We start from the raw sequence: 18064 nt of genomic DNA on the forward strand, positions 1-18064 counted from the left end.
TGCAGGGTGGGCATGGTGGGAAGGGATTCAACTTTTTTGTTTGTTTACCTACAACAGGTCTATATGGTCAAACTCTTTGTGGCCTGCTGAGCCACTCTCATTTCTTCATTTTTGGCTAAAGAAAGAACAGTTTGCTTTTGGGTTTTTCATGTTTGTATTCACTGCCATTGCTATGCCCCATGACCAGGCCAAAATATATTGGAACCAAAACAAACAAACAATATAGAGCTAATTATAAGTTTTTTCTTTTAAGTTACCTAGCCTATTTGACTTATTTTCTCCATCATTCAGAGACTTGTGTCATTTTCTTTTTGAATTTTTTAGAAGGTTTTGTTGTAATTAGCATAAATTATGGAATGGAATGTTTTAATTTCATTCTGTCCTGTATCAAAAGTTCCAAATTTGGGGGTTTTAAGAAAAGAAGTGTTTACCAAGCTGCTATAAGTTTACAGAACTCTATCTGCAGCTCTGTCTTTCCTATATCTTCCAGCATCTTGCCAGTTCCTTTACCTTTCCAGTTGCTCTATGTCTTTGGGCTCTTTGGTGTCTTCCATGTACTTGAATAGCAAAGGGGCAGCCAAGAACTTAGGGAGGATTATATACAGATTTGTGGCTTCCCTTTCTGTGACTTCCTCCCTAATTTCTGTGACTTAACCATACTTTTCAGCCTCTCTGGGAAATCTGAAATTCGTCCTCTTCTTTACCAAGACCAACACACAGTGGTTTCCAGCACCATATATGCTGATAAGTGACTCCATGGGAATGAAGAAAAGCTATATAGATGTGAATATCATCAAAGCAATTTCCTTACTCCAACATTAAAATTACCTCTAATTTCTTTCTTTTTTTATTTTCCAGAGGCAATTTAAAATAAAAACATTTATTGGGCTAAAAAATATGAAAAATGTAGAAAAGTATAAAAACTACAACAAAAGTTCTTTGTACTCCCCTCAATTTTTATTGGTCTTTTAATCTTATTTTTAATGTATAGCTAATGAGTGTATTATGGTTAGTATTCTTTTACACCTACTATCATCTCACAAGTATTTCTATGCAACATTTTTTTTTCAAATTTATTTATTTTTGAAATTGACATAAAATTGTATGTATTGTTTATGAGTATAACATAATGTTTTGAATATGCATATGTAAGTGAAATGGTTAAATCCAGCTAATTAACAAATGCCTTTCCTCACACAGTCATCATTTTTTGAGGTAAGAATACAACATTCACTCTTTTAGGGATTTTCAAGAGCATGACATATCATTAATTATAGTCACTATGCTGTACAATAGATCTTTTGAATTTGTACCTTTTATCTAACTGCAATTATGTATCCTTTGACCAACATATCCTCAACCTTTTCTTCCCCCTAACCACCCCAGCCAGGGTAACCAACATTATACTCTTTACTTAGATAAGATCAAACTTTTTAGATTACAAATATGAGTGAGATCATGTGGTATTTGTCTTTCTACACCTGGCTTATTTTACTTAACATAATATCCTCCAGGTTTATGCATGATGTTGCAAATGAAAGAATTTCCTTCTATCTTATCACTAAATGGTATTCCATTGCATATATATACCACAATTTCTTTATCCATTTATCCATTGATAGAAACTTACGTTGTTCTCATATCTTGGCTATTGTGACATGGGAGTGCAGATTTTTTTGACATACTGATTTTATTTCCTTTATATATATATATACCCAGCAGAAGTATTGATAGACCATATGGTACTTCTATTTTTAATTTTAAGAGGACCCTCCATAATGTTTTATATAATGACTCTACTAATTTAAATTTTCACCAAGTAAGCAAGTATTTCCTTTTGTCCACATCCTTACCAATACTTGCTATCTTTTGTCTTTTTGATAATAGGCATTCTAACATTTAAGGCTTTAATCCATTTTGAGTTGATGTTGGTAGATAGGAAAAGATAAGGATCTTTATTCTTCTGCATTGGATATTTTGTTTTTTCAACATAATGTATTAAAGAGACTGACTTTTCCTCCATTGTGTGTTCTTTGTACCTTTGTTAAAAATCAGTTGGCTGTAAATACATTGGTTTATTTCCGGCCTTTGTAATCTGTTCTATTGCTCTATGTTTCTGTTTTTATGCCAGTACCAAGCTGTTTTTGTTACTATAGCTTTGTAGTATATTTTGAAGTCAAGTAGAATAGGGTCTCCAGCTTTGTTGTTTTTCCTTAAGATTGCTTTGGCTATTCAGAGTCTTTTGTAGTTCCATACAAATTTTAGGAGTGTTTTCTCTATTTCTGCAAAGAGTGTTATTTGTATTATAACAGGATTGTATTAAACATGTAGATCACTTTGGGTAAAATGGGCATTTTAACACTATTAATTCTTCTAATTCATGGGCCCAGGATATCTTTCATTTATTTGTGTCTTGTTCAATTTCTTTCATCAGCATTTTATAGTTTTCAGTGTTCAGATCTTTAAGCTTCTTAGTTAAATTTATTTCTAAGTATTTTTTGAAGCTACTATATATGGGATTGTTTTCTTGATTTGTTTTTCAAATAGTTCCCACTTTTAGTTTATAGAAGTATTTCTTATATTTGCATGTTGATTTTGTATCTTGCAAAATTATTGAACTTGTTTATTAGTTCTAAGAGGTGTTTTGGTTTTGTTTGGTTGTTTTATGGTGGAATCTTTACAATTCTCTCTATATAGGATAACGTCACGTGTGAACAGGGACATTTAACTTTTTTCTTTCCAGTTTGGATGGCTTTATTTTTTTCTTTTTATTAATTGCTCTGGCTAGAACTTCCAGTAATATGTTGCATAGAAGTTACAAGAGTGGGTATACTTGTCTTTTCTTTAGACCTTAGAAAAAAATGCTTTCAATTTTTCCTGTGCAGTATGATGTTAAACATGGGTTTGTCATATATGGCCTTTATTGTGTTGAAGTGTGTTCACTGTGTACCTAATTTGTTGAAAGTTTTTATCATGAAGGAATTTTGAATTTTTACATGCATTTCTGCATCCCTTAAAATGATTATATGGCCTTTATTCTGTTAACATGATGTTTCACATTTATTGATTTGCACCTATTGGACCATTCTTGCATCTCTGGCATAAATTCCATTTGATCACATTGTGATTTTTTAGCGTGCTGTTGAATTTGGTTTGCTATTATTTAGTTGAAGATTTTCACATTGGTGTTCAGCAGGGATATTGGCCTGTAGTGTTTTGTTTGTCTGTCTGTTTGTTTTATGTTTCTTTGTCTGGTTTTGTTTTGAGGGTCACGTTGGCCTGAGTTTGAGAAGAATTGATATTATTTCTTTATAAATGTTTGGTGGAATTCAGCAGTAAAGCCCTCAGGTACTGAGCTTTGCTTTGTTGGGAAACATTTTATTATTGTCTCAATATTCTTACTCATTATTCATCTTTTAGGATTTTCTATTTTTCAAGGAATTTATTCATTTTCTCTAGTTTATCCAATTTGTTTGTGTATAATTGTTCATAATATTCCTTTATGGCCCTTTGTATTTCTATGCTATCTGTGGCAATGTTTCCTTTTTCATCTCTGATCATATTTATTTGAGTATTCTTTCTTTTTTTAGTTTAGCTAAAGTTTCATTCATTTTACTTAACTTTTCAAAATACCAACTTTCTATTTAGTTGATCTTTTAATTGTTTTTCTGTCTTCAGCTCATTTATTTATCCTTTAATCTTTATTATTTATTTCCCTCTACTAATTATGGGCTTAGTTTAGTTTTGATTTCTTAGTTTCTTGAGGTGCTACATTTAGCTTATTTGAGACTTTTCTTTTCTGATGTGGGTGTGTATTGCTGTAAACATCTCTCTTAGAACTTCTTTTGCTGTATCCCATAGGTTTTGTATGCTGTTTTTACTTTTGCCTCCAAATTTTCAAAATTTTATTTTTAATTTCTTTATTAACCCAGTGGTTGTTCTGTAGCATGCTGCTTAATTTCCATGTATTTCTAAATATTTTGATATTTCTCCTTTTACTTATTCCTATTATTATTATTTTTGTTAATATATTATAATTATATAAAATATATTAATATAATAAATATTAACATTATTGTTAATATTGATATGATTTTTATTGATTTCTGTTATTAATTATTGAATGTGATTGTCATTGTGGTCAAAAAAAATATTTAATATAATTTTAATCTTCTTAAGTAAGTAAAGCCTAAAGGCGAACATGGGAACAATGAAGACTAAACTCAGATTAGTGAAACCTTCAGGGGAAGATTGCAGGGTGGACTGGAGTGGGCTACTCATGGGTCTCTGATCATGTTTTTTAAGTTTAGAGCTCCATCATGGGTGTTTGTTTTTTAAAAGAATGCTTTCTGTATGTTTGAATATTCATTAATAAAACATGTACACATATATATGAGAAAAAACATACACCCAAAATATTAGATGCATTTATTGCTGAGTAACAGAATTATGGGTAGATTTTACTTTTTTAACTTATACTTCTATGTATCTTCTAAGAATTTCTTTTAAATGTGTGTTATTCTCATTATCTGGATAAAAGTTACAAAAATGTTTTAGCACAGACAGACAAACAGAAAGAGACAGCCACACAGAGCCAAGGGAAGGTCATAACTGATTTTCTAAATATTCTTTTATTTTCTCCAACATTTTATGCTCTTACTGTAGGACGCTAAACTCAATTATCTCTCTATCTCATACTTATCTTGCTAAGAGAAAATTTTAAATTAACCCAACAATCACCCTACACCCTGCCTGCCATTCAATAAATACTATAATTGGATTAAGGTACTGATTACTAACAGGGAGTCTTACTTCTAACCTACAGTCCATCTGCCACAAAGCAGCCAAGATCTGCCTTTAAGAAATAATTCAGATATTGTTTCTGAACTCTAGACATAGATAGCCAATTTCCTAATGTGAATATCCACTTGATGTCTAATAGTCACTTCAAATATCCAAAAGCAGATTCCGAATCTTGCCAAGCTAACTCCACCCACCTGCAGCCTTCCCTGAATCACCACCCAATCATTCTGGTACATCAGGCCAAATCATTGTCATAATTCGTGATTCCTCCCTTTTTTCATGGCTTATATCAAAGCCATCAGCAGATGCTATTGACTCTTCTTTCAGAAATATCTGGAACAAGTCTATTCTCACCACTCCTGTCCTGGTCTGAGCCACCATCAACTCTAACCAAGATCATTGTAAATGGTTCTTAACGAGCATCCTCTTTTCCACTGTTAGTGCACAACTATCTTTTCTTAACACATCACAGAGAGTGACTCTATAAAAACAAATTGAGTTTAATCATGTCACATCACCTAGAAACAGTCAATGGCATCCGATGTTAATCAGAGAAAGTACCTCAAGCCCTTTGTCATTTTTCCTTAACACCACCTTTGACGTTGTCTCTTACCACTTGTAACTTACAGTCTGTCAGAATTGGCAAACAAGGTTTGCAACACATCTACTGTTACCAGGAAAACCCACTGCAATCCCTGACAATAATAAAGGCATGCAGATGATGTTTGCAGCCACAACAGCCTCCTTGAATTCCTTGCTCACGTGGAGCTTTATCCTGCCTCAGAAAATTTGCAGTTGTTTCCTCTGCTAGGACACAATTCTTCCAAATATCAGCAAGGTGCTTCCAAAAATCAGCTTGAATACAAACATGTTGTCTGAAGTTGAATTTTCTGATGACCCTCATAAGTCCGTGCAGCTTGGACATGTGGTTTTCTGAGGGAAGAACTGAAAATCACAGGGGTGATCCCAGAGGAAAAGGGCTTCTGTAGCCAACTAAGAGTCCTAGATGTCCTGCCAAGTGCTCTGCCCAGCTTTCTCCCATCAGCGTTGTCACCAAGGCCCTGCTGTTGAGGTGGAAGCTGGTCACTCAGAGCAGCTGTCAGGGAGGGGACCCCACAGGCTCGGTGTGGGGGCTAGGAAATAACACATCTGCCAGGTTCTAGGACATCCTTGGAACAAGGACCTTGAGTAACAATGTAATGGTGAATCAGCCACTTCTGAAATCATTGGAGTGGTCACACAGATGCAGGGAATGCAAATTGGAAGGAGCGAACATAGCCTGAGAGGAATTTTGTGCTATATACTGCCTAGGACACATGGCTGGATGTTGTTCCCCAGGCGTGTCTGCTCAGAAAGTTCAGGGAGAGTCACGTTCTGTGGGCTGCTTCCTGGCACAGCAGACCTTCCAGGTCATTTGTAACCATATGACATATATCATAGGAACTCATACCTCTCCCCTCATTGGGAGGAAAAGGAAGGTGTGCCCGTGGAGCAGGTGGCAGATGAATGAGACCTTTTCTGGCAAGAGAAGAGAGGTCGGTACAGTGTTCCAAGAAAACATAGAAGTTAGAAGTAAAGTGTAGAAGTGAGAAGAGAATGATGACCCAAATTGTGTTTGGAGAAATAGATAGATCTATCAATAGATAGATAGGTAGGTAAATAAATGAACATAGATGATGGAAGGATGAAAGATTGGATGAATGGATGGATGGCTAGATGGACAGATAGGTAGAGAAAGTGAGAACGTGAAAGAAAGGGGGTATATGTATTTATATTTGGGCGTATGTATATATACAGAGAGAGAGAGAGAGATAGAGAGAGACAGAGAGAAATTTCTTATCTGCAAATGGAGCTGCAGTGTAGTGGGGAGGAATGGAGCCAATGGAAGAAGGGATAAAAAGAAAAAGAGAAAGGAGAATTGTGAGTGAAAATAAAGCAATTAAGTTGATTACCAGGATGGCTTAGTTTGGAGTAAGTGGGAGGGTAGAAAGGAGAGGAGGATTTGGGATGGTTTGGGGCCATCGCAAGAGGATGGAAACAAAGAGTGCGCAATGCTGGAGGCGGGTACACCCGAGCACAGGTTTTAACCCGTGCATGGACAGTCCCAGTAGCCACATTGCAAGATCACAGGCCGAGGGCTGGGGGAGAACACAGGCTGTCCATGCGTTTGTATTTGGGAGGTAAACAGGGGAGGCAATTTAGGGATCCAGCAACGTGGGATGAAGCATATATGCAGAGGTGACTAACTGAGACTCCCTGTGCATTTGGGACAGAATGATAACAAACTTAGGGGCACAGAAGACTTTTAGGTAATCACGCTGACTTCCTAACTTACATAAGAGGCTATGAAAGTAAATTTCAGAAAATTGAAATAATGTGACCAAAGTAGCACAGCTAATGTGACACAAAACTGAGGTTGGAATAATTAAAACATCCTTTATTTAATGCTTTATTCCATCTTTTTAGAAGTTATAAGTTTTGGGTGTCATATGTTTTAACCCACTTAAAAACCCACAATTTTATGAATCAAGGAAATTCTGAACGTTCATTTCTAATACGTGTATAATTTACTGTGCCCCGAGGAAGGAGGGCTCAGGCCCCTTCTCCAGCGTGTCACTGGAGGGTGAGTGGCCAGGGTCCTTCTGGAAGCTCGTGCTCGCAGGCAGCTCAGGTGGACGGAGGCCCCGCAGGCCCCTGCGGAAGGAGGCCGGGCCCCGGGGGGTCTCCCAAAGCTGAGGTCCCCGCGCTGCGCTCTGGCTGTTTGTGAGAAGGAGCCGCGGCCTCGGGCAAAGGTTCTGCAACTGTCTTGAGCCTGGGTTTTCTCTTCTGTGAGATGGGGATGTTGAGCCCCCAGGGACCTGTCAGCTCCCAGCCTGCTCACGTCCCCACGCGGACCCGCGCGCTGATAACCCGACTCCCATTCCTGACGGGCCAGGCCACGGCCTCGGCGCCCCTCAGCAGCCCGGCTCTGCTGACGCCCCAGCTGCTGAGACCCCAGCACTGGGAGGCCTGGGGGGAGGCGGAGGCGGAGCCCAGTCCTGAAGCGCCACCCAGCCGGTCCTCCGCCAGCTCTCGGCAGCCTGGAGACTGAGGCCACAGCCCAGGAGGCCGGACGTCTGCCGTGCGCGCCCCCGCAGCGTCTTTTGGTCCAGCCGGCCACCGTCCCCAACGTTTGCGCCGCGGTGCACGCTGGGACGTGCGGTGTCGGAAGCCGCCGGCGCCTACCAGAGTCGAGGAACAGCGGCCGGTAGCAGGGCCTAGGTTGGGCCGTGAAGTGCTGTGTGGGGGCCTGTGGCTGCCCTGTGCGCCGCCCTCCCGCCAAGGGCGCCAGAGCACGACAGCGACCACCCAGGACCAGGTGAGGCGGCGGCGGAGAAATGGGACAGGACGGGGGCGGCGGCGGGGGTGGGGGCGGGGCGATTGGGCGGGCCGGGCCGAGTGCGCCTTGGGCCTGGATCCACAGCCCCCAAGTACGGGGCGTTTCGGGCGGACCCTTGGGCACTTGCGCCCCTCTTCCCTACAGTGGGTCCCCGGAGCGCTGTCCAGGTCCCGAATCCAGGGGGCGCTGGCCTGTGCGCCCCGGTTTCCGCGCGTGGAGGAAAGCGCCGCCGCAGCACCCACTAATGGGGTGTCGTAGATGGTCCCCCTGCACTCTGGAGCTGGGGACTCTGACTCTGGGTGTTTCCCCTCCGCCCTTTCTGCCCGTTGTCCAAGTTGTGAAAAGGTGCCTCCTGGGTATGGGGACAGGGGACAGCTCCCTCAGGGGCTTCCGCTTCTGCGTCGGCCCGCAGAAACCTTCGGGGGGCCTCCTAGGCTCTTGTTTCACGTCTACCCGACCTGGAAGCTCTATCTGGGATGTCCACTATGGTGACCACTAGCCAGGTGTGGCTATTTCAGTCAACTTTAAAATGAAGGGTTCCTTTCCTCAGCCCCAGTAGCCACATCGCAAGCTCTCAGTAGCCACGAGTGGCTGGTGGCTGCTGTATTGGACGGTGCAGACAGGGAAACTTGTGGTCATCACGGAAAGTTCTGTTATCTGGGGTACTGGACAAGATGGGACTGGCCCCTGCTGCTTCTCCCCCTCCTCCTGCCAGGCGCCATGTTAGCCACACCTGGCGCCTCTTCCTCCCTCCCCTGCAGGCTGGCCTGCCCTTCCTTCCTGGCCTTGGGGGTAGCTGGCCGTCCTCCCGCAGATCTGAGTTCACTGTCACTCGCTCACCTTCCTGACCACTCTTTCCCAGTATCTCCTGTCTCGGTTTCCTTCTCTTTTCCTTCCCAGCACTTCATGTTTTGTCATTGCTACTTATCTGCTGGTTTTCCGTTTTATTTGTAGTCTCTGAGGCAGAGATTGGGATTATTGCTTACTCTATGCCCAGTCTGGACACAGTATTAGATTGAAAGATACAGATGAAATCTGTTAACAATTGGAGTTCTTTGGCTGGTAGAAATGGTACTTTCGTGTGGTTGAACCTCATATGTCATCCTAGGTCCTCAGTAGAAATCTGGTGCAGCAAATGTGTGGACAACAGGGCAGCACAGGGTGAGGAACACAGTTGTGATTGCAGATGGCTGCGGGAGACTAGCAAATCTGAGAAGGCTTCCTGGAGGAGATCGAGTTTTAGCCGGGTCACCTCTATCCCTCTTCTGCTCCTCTGGCCTGGCTCTGCACACATTCAGCAGCCTGTGGCTAATAGTTTCCATTTTGTTGTTTTAGTTTTTCTTCAAGGTTTCAGCTTTTGGATATTTTTATTAAATTAATTGTTCTGTTTTTCTACTTATTAACTTATTGCTTTTTGCTAACAGTTAATAATTCCTTCTGTTTTTCCTGTTTATCTTATCACTGTTTTTGGAAATGATGTGTGTGCTTGATTCACTTGTTCACATTCTTTTCAGAAAAGTACTTCATGTTTAAGGTGTGATGCTTAAGTTCCAATAGAACAGATTTTCTTTATCATTGCTGTCTGAAGTTCTGCAGTTTTGGTATATATTTTCTTTTTGGCTCAGGAGTTTTTAGGAGCAAGTTTTAAAATTTCCAAGAAGAGGTTCTTTTGATTTATTGGTTTTACTATTATAGTAATTTGAGTTGCATTTTGATGAGAGAATACTGATTCCTCTTTTGAACTTTTGGGTTTCAGGAAGTTTTCTTGTGGCCCTAACATGGAGTCAGGTTTCATCACTGTTCCACTGGGGCTTAAAAAGAAGATTGAGTTTCTATTTCAAGTTGGCAGAGGTTTGATGTGTATGACAATGAATTTTACCACCTTATTTGTTTTATTTAGGTCGTGTATAACCTTTACTTAGTTTTTGTTCTCTTGCTGTGTTGTGGACCAAGAGAAGTGAATTAGTCTCTACCATTGATACATTTCTGCCCATTTCCCCTTGTGTCTCCAGTGAATGTTGGCAGCTATGTTGTCTGGTGCATAGCTATTTGTAATGATTATATTTTTTTCTGAAGTGCACCCATTAGTACCAAAGTACCCTTTTCCTCATTTTTACTTTTTGTGATCGTAAGATGATGACTCGTGCTTTTCTGAGTTTGTATTTGCTTACCACATCTTTGCCCATTCTTTATGTTTAACCCTTCTAGACTACTTTAAATGTGTTTCTTGTATGTCACATAAAGGTGGGTTTTCCTTTATGATTCAGTCTGAGAATCTTTTCCCCCCACTTTCTCTAGGTAAGTTCAACTAATTTACATTTATTGATAGGTCACATACATTTCATCTTAGTTTTGTTGTGTGTGTGTTTGTATTTTTTTAGTCTTTTGTTCTGTGATCTGTTTTCTTTGCTTTTGTTTTAGTTTCGGTACTTTGATATTTGGGAGAGTCTATACCTTTGTCTCTATGAGATATTGTAATAACATTTCATATAATGTCATATACTGTCTGTAGCACTGTATGTCTATGGGGATCATTTATTAAGTACCTTCTGTGATGGACAGAATGTCATTTCCCCCCATCTCTGCCTTTCCCCCAGTTAACCACACTGTACCCTGGCACCAATGAGCATGTCATGGCACATGGCAGAAAGGGACATTGCAGATGTGATTAAGGTTATGGACCGTAAAGTAGACCGACTAGCCTGGATTACCTGGGTGGGCTCAATGTAGTTAGCTGAGCCTTGAAAAGCAGAGAACTTTCTCCAGCGAGAAGTGAGAGAGGTGTGGTGAAGGGATGTCAGAGAAGTCCCAGTGCAAGGACTGCAGCAGAGGGGTCTAGGAGCTAAAGGTACCCCCACCTCTCACCACAAGCAGCAAGGACACAAGTACCTGGACTCTTCTTGCAACCCAAGTTGTTTTTCCAGCATCTCCAGGAAGGAGCACAGCCCAACTGGACTTCTGACTTATGGAAACTGTGAGAGAGCAAATTTGTGTGCTTTGAGCTGCTGAATTTGTGGTAATTTGTTATGGCAGCAATAGGCGACTAAGACATCTTTTTGAGTCATTATAAAATTAATGTGTTTTGTTATCTTTCTCCCATCACCCAGTTTTAGCTAACAATAATACCTTTCTCAGTGTTTGCTTTTATACTCTGACATTTACTTGTATTTCTGTTATTGAAACGTCAGCTTTAAATGATACCCTTTGGCTGCATTTCTTACTGATGGGGCGATGAGCTAATTATTTCTCATCTTTTCTCATGTCTCCCCCTGCCCCCAGTTTGTGTCATTTGAGTCATAACTCCGTAGTTGGGGACTGTATTATCTGCATTCTTGTCTGTCACCATCAGCCCACATTGGTTTCTGTCTTACATCTACAGATAAATATATTCAGTGCTCATTGACAGCCCTTTTGATGGTGTTTCCTCCATCAAATCTTGATCAGCTGAGGCTTGTCTTGGGGATGTTTTCTCAGAATGGCTGATGGGGTTGGTGACCCTGAGTGCTGGATGTTCAGAACTGTGGCTTTGGGGCTTACAGGACAGCTTGAATGTTGATGGAATCCTTGGTCGAGACTGTCATTCTCTGGCCATTTTGTAGATGTCACTCACTGTCTAATGATTTGAATATTGCTTTGGAGAAATCTGAGGACTGCCTGGTTTCCCTTTATAAGTGATTTAGTTTCTCTCTTTTTACCTCATTCTGTTCACTTTTCTTATCTCTATCATTTGTGATACTTTTTAAATAGGATTTTTTTTGTTCGTTTAGTTGTAGGAGTTTATACACACAGACGTATATATGTATATATTCTGGATATTAATCCCTTAACTGATATGTTTTCTCCCATTTGTGAGTTGCATTTTCATTCTGTTGGTAGTATGTGTTATAGCACCAGCCAGCTACCCACCAGAGGGTAGATTGAAAAAGAGACTGCACCCAGAAAATTGAATTCAAAGGGAGTTTATTCCGGCCAGGACGGCAGCAGCCAATTTCTGAACTGTGGCCCCGAGCCTAAGTTACTTTCAGTTTTTAAGGTCTCCTCGGTGCAGATCTTCCGTTGTATTTTTAGCCAATGCAAGCAAGCCTCGAGTACATAAACTAATTTTGTGGTTAGCAATCAGCAGGGGTTTTCCACCCTTCCCTTCCCCCCTCTTTATTTCCTTAAACAAAACAAAATGGATTTTTTTACATAAAATGGTGTAACTTATGTCAAGCTTTGAACTGTCAGCTTAGTAGCCGGATCTGATGGCTTTAGCACTTATGGCATAAACTGCATCCTGTTGGGCACACAGGATGTTCTGCAAGAGCAAGCAAACTGGTTTAAAGAAGCCAAAATATGCAAGTTATAGCAGAGCATACAGTTTTGCACAAAAAGCATGTTTAGTTTAAATGGGTCAGTGGTTGTGAGTTAAACCTAGGTAAAGAAGTTTCTTGGGTATGGGTCTATCACACCTGGGTGTAAGGGCAGGAAATGTGGTTACTTGAGGAGGGGTCTGTTTTAGAGAGCTACTCTGTTTCTCATCTACATAGGAAAAAGCTGGCCGTCTGTGGTTTTCTTGCTAACACAGGAACAGGCTTGTGACCACAGAACTATAGAGTGTAGAATGTATTTAGCTGTTTTTACAACTGGGATAAAGATGGGGTCTGTCATGTTAACTTGCGACATATGCTTTGATGCACAAAAGTTTTTAATTTTGATAAAACCCCATTTTCTATTTTTTCTTTCGTTGTCTGTATTTTTGGTGTCATAGATAAGAAGTTATTGCTAAATTCATTGTCACAAAGCTTTCCTATGTTTTCTTTTAAGAGTTTTATAATTTTAGGTCTTGCATTTAAGTCTTTGAAAAATTTTGTGTTCATATTTGTATATGGTTTAGGGTAAGGGTCCAACTTCATTCTTTCACTTGTGGCTGTCCAGTTTTACTAGCACCATTTGTTGAAAAGGTGATCTTTTCCCCATTGAATGGTCTTGGGACCCTTGTTGAAGATCTGGAGCTTCCTACCTAATGGGGCTGGGGCAGTGCGTTCATCCCTGCAGTCTGTCCTGTGCCTCTGGTCGCCTCCTCCCTGTGCAGCTCATTTACAGGTTTGCTGTTTCCTCCTGAGGGGGCTGGGCCTACCTGCTGGCAGGAGGCTGTGGGACTGGCCTGAGCCAGGAGCACATGATCTGGTTGAAGAGCTCCAGGGAGGGGCCTCCTTGAGACCTGGGGTTAGCCTGGGTTGAGTGAGCTGGGGATTGGCTGTGGTGGAAGCATGCAGAGGCCCCAGTCTTGTGTGAGGTATACTGTGCCTCAGGTATGCTCACATGTGCCTCAGGGTCCTTTCCTCTGCTGCTCCTGAGGCAGTTCCAGCTTGCAAGAGGCTCCTTGATGCCTCTCTGAACCCTGTGTGAACACTAGCTAATTAATCCCGGAGCTGCTTGCCTCCCTGCCATGTGGCTTGAGGAGTGAGTGTGCCACGTGGCACTGCAGTAATGCACTGTAATGCACTGCTTGGCTGGGAAGGAGGGGTTGGGGAGCACTTGAGCCTGGGGGCTAGGCCAACGGATTGGGAGGAGAGGCTTTAGTTGCCATGGTGACACTCACTCGGAGGTGCGAGGCTCCATCCTCACTGGCAGTGGCCCTCTGGGGAAGGGTGACTGTGCCCACTGTGCAGAGAAGAGTGAGGCACTCTGGGTCACATCACCTACCTGGAGGGGCAAAGACTTCCACTAACCTGCCACTCCACCATGGCCACAGCCACTCTATGTGGTTGTCGACATTTGGACCACAGTTGTCCTTTCTCCTGTTGATGTGCATCTGTGCTGTCTCAGGTTGGCTGATCACGACAAGGCTGCTCTGACCATGGGGTTTAGGGCTCTTGGAGACATGTGTTTCCAGCTCTCTTGGTAAGTGCCTAGGGGTGGGATGGCTGGGTCAAGGTCAAGGTCAGTGCATCTTTATCAAAAACTGCCCAGCAGTTCTCTGGAGTAGTGGCTTCGTTGTACATTCCGCCGGCAGGGGACACAGTTCCTGGTGCTTCTTGTGAGATGACTGTGTGACACACTTTCTGGTAGCCTTGTTTCAATTTAGGATTCTTTTCTGAGCAGTTTACCACATAACTAAATATGTGCTTGTGGACACTATTTAAAGTTGCTACATACTATATAGATATGTAACATGATTTATTTTTTTCTTTTTATTGACTAGGCCATTTCTAATATTTTGTTCTTTATTTTACAACACTTCTGGCTTCTGCTTCTTTCTCTTTGGACTCATTGAAGCAGAACTCTTGGAGTGGTGGGGGTTTCTCTGCCTGATCATTTTGCAGGTGGCTTGTGTTGCTTTGTGCCCCCACAAGCAGCATCTGAGGCTGGGGTCCCACTGCACTGCCCCCACCCTGTGTCCTCAGTTGTCCAGCTCCACTAATCTGACTGGCAGGTCCTGGCGTCATGTGCTCCTAACTGCGCCTGTGGTTTCTCCTGTTTGTTTCTCGCTTGCTGACGGGTCACGTGCCTTTCCTGCTCACATCCACACTTTACTTCAGATTATGTTTGAATGTTTTTAAAAATAAACTTGTAGGAGTGCCTTACATACTAAGGATAGCAGCCTTTGTCATATGTGTTCCAAATATATTTTCAGTTTATCTTTTTTGCCTGTGTTGCATTTTGATTTACAGAAGCTTTTAAAAATTATGCTGCCAAATCTGTTTTTCTGTGTGTTTAACATTGCTTTTGTGTTTGGTAGATGTTTTCTTTTGGGTTGTTTTGATGTTTTATTTTGAATTTATTTTTAAACTACTTAACTCTTTAATCCATCTGGAATCTATTTTGGTGTAAACTGTGAGCTGAGGTACTGTCTTACATTGTTTTCTAAATCATTCATTGGTTTCTGGGCACATTGGATGATGGACGTGTGCTGAGGAGATGAGTGAAGGTGCTCTCGGAGCAGCACCTCTGAGGATGCCGCCACTTCCCGTGGTTGACAAGGGGCAGTGAGGGTGTGGGGAAACTCCATCCTGTATAGCAGAGGGATAGGGTAAGGGGCAGGGCCAGGCATGTCTGGGTGGCAGCCTTGTCAGCTTCCCATGTGACCTCAGGCCTGCTTCTCTCCATCGTGGAGCTCTGGTCCTAGTTTGGCTCTCACTGCTTGGCCAGATCCAAGAGGCTGGCAGTCCAAGATCAGGGCGCCAGCAGAGTCGGTTCTGGTGAGGGCCCTCTGTGGGGCCTCATTCACAAGGGCACTAATCCCACTGTGAGGGCTCTGCCCTCATGACCCAGTCACTTCCCAAACACCCCCTCCTTGGGGCTTAGAGTTTCAACATGTGAATTTTGGGAGGATGCAGACATTCAGAGAATGGCAGAGCCCATTGGGTGCCAGTGTCACCCTTGCAGTTCTCAGGGTTCTCTTTGAAGGAAACAGGAAAACAAGACATGCTGTGCCCACTGTGTGAGGCACCTCCTGGTCCTTCCCACCTACTCCTCCAATAGCCCTGCCAGGCATACATTGCTCCCCCACTTTTGAGTGTATGGACAGACTTGGGGACACAAGAGATGAGAGACTTTCTCAAGGAAGGTCACACACTGATCAAGGCAGAATGGAGATTCAGACCTGGATCCCCTCCGTGGTCCCCAGTCTCCCCTGACTCTTCTGGGATGGTGTCTCCACATGTTTCTAACAGCCTCCCGTGCAGCCTCCTGCCCAGGGGCCTCCGTAGCACTCATGGGCCTGGTGGGGCAGCCTGGAGCCAGAAGGCCTGGCCTCCCCCATTCTTGCACACTCCTGGTTTTGTGTTCTCCAGGCCCAGTTCATTCCTTTCCGCTCTCCTCCTATCCTCCATGCATCCACAGGTCTTTATTATTTAAAGCCTGGGCCTGGCTGTATGCTGGGGGCTGAGTAGGAATGAGGGGTACCTAGGAGAGGAAGCAGCCTCCTGCTTCTAGGACGCTGTGTCTCTTGGGCCTAAGCTGCCAGACTGGCTGTCTCTGTGCAATGAGGTTGGGCAGGATTCGTGGGCACAATTGAGTAACTTGATTTGCTGATTTAAGGGTCAGAGCTGTGAGAGACCGTGCCACATGTGCAGTGCTGAATTGGATTGTGGACTTCACCAGAAGCTGCACCAAAGGCTGCCTAGTGGGCTGAGCACTTGGGCCAAGCCTGCCCAGTGGATCCTTGCTGAGTCTCAAGGAAGCTGGCTTTCAGTCCCAGGGCCCATCCTGCCAGGGCACACCCTCCCCTCTGCCAGCCCTGCTTCCTCTTCCCTGGAGAGACTTAGGGACATGCCTGTGGTCTCCCTGACCACCATGTGCTGTGGGGGTCCTCATCTGCCACCTGCCCTGCTCCACAGGCACTTTTCAGCTGCTGTATGGGCCCCAGAGTAGGCCAAGCCCTGGGTGCACATCCCTGTCCTCCCGGGCAAAGCTTAATTCTTCTTTTCTGCCTGTGTGGCCTTCTCTGCTGCCTGCAGCCAGTGTTCCATCTTGTGTCTCCTTGGATGGTCTGTCTTTAGGTTTCAGGCCACTCAGTTTCCCTGAGACCTCAGTGCTCTGATAAGTCCAAGAAATTGATGATTTTATAGTTTGTAGCTTTTTTCTTTTGTGGTTTTTTTTTTTTTTTTTTTCCTATTTTTTGGTGGCTGGCCTGTACTTGTAGCTTTTTCTTATAGGTACATTAGGACCACACTCTTTCTAGCTTCCCACATCGTAGGCAGAAGAGGACTCTCTTGGTGTCACTTTAAATTGCATTTCTGTAATTATGAGTGAGCTCGAACGTCTTTTCATATGTTTAAGCACCAGTTTTATATTGTGTGTGAGAGCAAATTTTCTGGGTTTTTTTTTTTTTTTCTATTTACCTGCAGTTTTACTGAGCTCTCTGTATATTAGGGATTGGTATGAGTCAAATGTGTTCCCCAAATTTCAGATATTGGAAACTTGTTCCCTGCTGTGACAGTGCTAAGAAGGTAGGAGATTTGATTATGGTATTTGAAAGGTGAGGCCATTGACCAGTGTTTGAATTGTGCGGCCCTTGGGAATGGATTAACCCATTCGTGGTGTGGCAGGTTGATGGCAATGAGTTAGCATTGGTGTGGACTGGAGGCTTTATAAGGGGAACACATAGGACAGCTCTTGATCTTGCCCTTCTTGCTGTGTGATACCGTTTGCCACAGGACCCTGTAGAGACTTCCCACCCAGAAGAAGGCCCTCACCACCCGCGCCCCCTGGACCATGGACTACCTAGCCTCCAAAACTGTGAAAAATAAATTTTGTTCCTTCACAGACTACCCAGTCTCAGGTACTCTGTTTTAAGCAACAGAAAAAGGACTAATACAGGGATCTTATTAGCCTTTTATCTGTGACACATGTTGCAAATATTTTCTCTCAGCTGATCAGTTGTCCTTTTACTTTGCTTGTGGTGTTTTTGGTCATGCAAATTTTGGTTTGTTTTTTAAGTGTCTTCACATGTGTCTGTCTTTCCTTTCATAGCATCTTGATTTTGAGCCCTACCTAGGATCCTTTTCCCTACACACAGGTTAAAAAGGAATTCACTTAAAAAAATTATTTTGCACATACCTTTATTATTTTATCTTTTACATTAATAGCTATGATCCATTTGGAGTATATTCCTTTTATTATGTGGGGCATGTACCATTTTTTCCCCCAAATGGCTAACCAGATGTCCCAGCACCATTTAGTAAGATGTACTTCTTTGATTTATAATGCTGCATTCATCATAAGCTAAATTTCTGCATGTACATGGGTTTATTTTTAGGCTTTCTTTCTTATTCCATTGGGTTATTTATGTTTTCAATCAAAGTATCTTATAGAGACTTTCTAGCATTTTTCATAATAGCTCTGTTGTGATATAATTCACATACCCTAAAGTTCACTTATTTGAAGTATACAATT

At 42.5% G+C, this 18064-nt stretch overlaps 1 protein-coding gene across 5 annotated transcripts in view; it reads left to right on the forward strand.

Annotated features, from left to right (window-relative positions):
- The first annotated feature begins 7992 nt into the window (after positions 1-7992).
- Positions 7993-18064, forward strand: part of LOC134375060 (zinc finger protein 845-like) — a 61015-nt gene continuing 50943 nt past the window's right edge. For 4 of the 5 annotated variants that reach the window (XM_063093203.1, XM_063093200.1, XM_063093202.1 and 1 more), the window contains exon 1: positions 7993-8161. The gene's annotated coding sequence lies outside the window, so the exon portion shown is untranslated. The remainder of the gene's footprint in view (positions 8162-18064) is intronic. The other variant, XM_063093206.1, reaches the window with a different exon arrangement.

This window comes from Cynocephalus volans, chromosome 4 (assembly GCF_027409185.1).
Source record: "Cynocephalus volans isolate mCynVol1 chromosome 4, mCynVol1.pri, whole genome shotgun sequence".
In the NCBI taxonomy this organism is placed as follows: Eukaryota; Metazoa; Chordata; class Mammalia; order Dermoptera; family Cynocephalidae; genus Cynocephalus; species Cynocephalus volans.